This window comes from Lactuca virosa, chromosome 3, assembly GCF_052849685.1.
Source record: "Lactuca virosa cultivar CGN04683 chromosome 3, Lactuca_virosa_CGN04683_v6, whole genome shotgun sequence".
In the NCBI taxonomy this organism is placed as follows: domain Eukaryota; kingdom Viridiplantae; phylum Streptophyta; class Magnoliopsida; order Asterales; family Asteraceae; genus Lactuca; species Lactuca virosa.
Genome location: NC_136428.1, coordinates 157,846,184 through 157,849,329, shown reverse-complemented (window position 1 = coordinate 157,849,329; position 3,146 = coordinate 157,846,184).

Sequence of the window (3,146 nt, the reverse complement as noted above, 5' to 3'; positions counted from 1 at the left end):
GAATACATACAATCAATTGTGATAGTTGCGTTGTTTTTGGTCCCTGTGTCCTCCACCGCCTTATTCTAGACTACGAAGACGAAGAGGTATTTCACGCTTCAAACTTAATTCTCGCTTCACTCATCTCAAACCCTTCAGGTATGCCAACTCGATCATGTTTGTCTTCTTCTTCACGCCTCCACCATGGCTCATAAAATCCCTACTCGGATCACTAATCTCTACCGATGAGTTGAAAATCCAGAAAACCAAGAGAAAATGAAACTGATCACTTCGCCATTCTCTGCAACCCTAAGTCTTCTCCTACCCCACTTCTTTTGCTCCGGTCATCCCCTTTGCAGCCTTCACCACCATAAAAGGCTTTATCAATCTGTGTTGTAGCTGAAAGGAACATGAACAAATAAAGGTCGTGAATATGAAGGAAAAGGTAGCTAGGTATGGAACCAAAATTTGGTTCTTTAATTTTCTATTTACTCCCTCTTTTACCATCCCTAAATGAAAATTTGTTTCATTTTCAAAGTTTTTTTGTTTGACGACTCCTATATTTTCTTACAATTGGGGTTATCGATTCATATTTTTGTTAGGTTTTGAAGCAAAAGGCACAAATGCGGATTCTACATCTACAATCGTGGGTCGGTTTCAAAAATTTTCTTTTCTTCTACAACAACTTATTTCTTCAATTTTATTGGATGTTTGTGGTTCATTGGGATGGTTGGATCAATCTATTGTATTTGTCTAAGCCCTAAATAAAAACGAGGTTTAAGTACGATTTTATTTCTCCAAAATTAATCATAACTCATGTTTGCAGGTGTTTTGATTTTCATTATCCTAAGCAAAAGAAAATACACATTAAAGGGGGTTCTTTGTTACTTGCATGTATTTCTTTGTGCTTCCCTGCTGACCAATGATTACACTGTTCTTTTAACTAACTTTTTCCTTCATTTGCTTTTCTACTTATTGGATTTATTTTTTCTAGACTAGACCACTGCAACAACTTATTTTTGATATAAGTTTCGCCTCTTCTTATGGAAATCCGATTCAATTCAGGTCCTAAAAAGGTGATTGCTAAGCATCGTCATATTTGATTTTGGTTATATACGTTGCGACCCCTGATCCGAATCAAAGTTGACTTTTTCCATATTCTAAGTAAAGTAGTTTTTTTGTTTTTGTTATGATTATTAAATTTGACTCATAATATAAAATTTGTATGATTGATTAGGGGTGAGCATGGTGCGGTTTTAAGGCCAAACCGAACCGCAAACCGTATGGTGCGGTTTTGCAGCGGTTCGGTTTTACGGTTTTTAAATGCGGTTTCGGTTTGTATCGGTGCGGTTTCGGTTTTAAACCATGTCTAAACTTTGATGCAGTTTTTTATGTTTATTGATACGGTTTTTTTAAAGTGTAAGAACATGTGACTACTCTCACAAACTAATTAATAATCGAAGGTTAGTTAACTTTATCTTAATTTGTTACAATCTTATTACACATATCGATTAGTGTTAGGAACCGGACTGGGTACACGCAGCGGAAACACACTATCACACACACAAACTCACGAAAATAAAGCAAGAAGAACACAAGGATTTTACGTGGTTCGGATTCGGTGCAAATCCTACGTCCACGGGCTGCAACTAGAGAATTTTATTAAAACTCACAAGATTACAATTGGCTTGACATTCTACACTTGATGTTCTCTCAAGTTTTTGCACACCAAATATGCAAAACATACATGCATATATATAGGTGAATGTTTGCCATGTGAAAACAGAAAGAGTTGTAACCAATTTAAAGTCTACCAACTTCAAGTTTGAACATGTTGAATGCACCACTTATTTTCCAACTTTCAGTTTGAATTTGATTCTTTTATTTCACATGCATAGCCACATGTTTTCAACCTTTCATATTTTACCTAACAATCTCCCACTTGAAAGTTTGAACAACATGGTCCGTCTCTGTCATCCAACTCTAGTAATCTTAAAACAACCAAGTCTTCCAAGCCTCCAGTTCCTAAGAACAAGCTAAACTTAGTCTCATTTCTCTAATTGTAGCCGCCCCTCATCTTCAAGTACTAGAAGAGCCACTTGAAGCTCCCACTAGCTCCAAATCAGTCGTGGCTAATCCCACCACCGACTCATCCTCTGTCTCAACCGGTTTGGACACTCCACCAGATCCAGAGATACACCGAGGACCACTAACACTCTCCAAACTTTGCAAACTTCCAACAAGAGAGAATTTTCCAGTCTTAGTCTTCAAAACCCAACGGCTCTTTGTAACTGTACCCGGAACACACCCCGTGCTCCCACTGTCACAGAATCCCCTGAATGGTTTAGAATTTCCGACTCGTTCAGCTAACATCCCCTTGGCTCCAGAATTCATGTTTGCAAAATGAACTCTCTTAGCAGTAGATTTAGCGAACCAGATTTTGTTTTGCTTAATCGGGATGGTCATACTTCCCTCAGCAGGTACCTCAACCATATACAATGACCCACGCTTCATACCTTGAGCAATCACCGAATTACCATTGACCACCATCCATTTACCACCACCAAACCTTACTTCCAGTCCTTGTTTATCCAGCTGACCAACAGAAATCAATTTTTTCTTCAGCTCCGGAATAACCCTGACATTCTTCAGGCTCCATGTAGTTCCTAATGAAGTAACTAGATCAATATCTCCCATGCCCGTTACTTGAAGCATCTCGTCATTTGCTAACCGTACCTTTCCAAAATCTCCTTTTTTTAGATTTACCATCGTTTCCCCGTTGTCCATGGCGTGAAACGAAACCCCTGAATCCATGACCCAAGAGTCCACAGAACTTTCCATATTGAGTATCAGTGCATCATCCTCAGACACACTCTCAGCACCAGCAATGTTTAATTCTTTCTTTGGACATTGACTCTTAACATGTCCCACCTCTTGGCAGTTCCAGCATTTCACATTCTTCAAAGTTCTAGAAGAACTTTTTCCCCGACTCCCACTGCTCCTGCTATTCCCTCTACCTCTTCCGACATTTAATAAATCAGAAGAAGAAGATCCACCTTGATTATTGCGTCTGATATCTTCGCCAAGAACCAAATCTCTAACCCCTTCAAAAGTCATACCACTGGTCCCCACGGAACTCGTAACAGCAGTAACTGTTCCGGACCAGC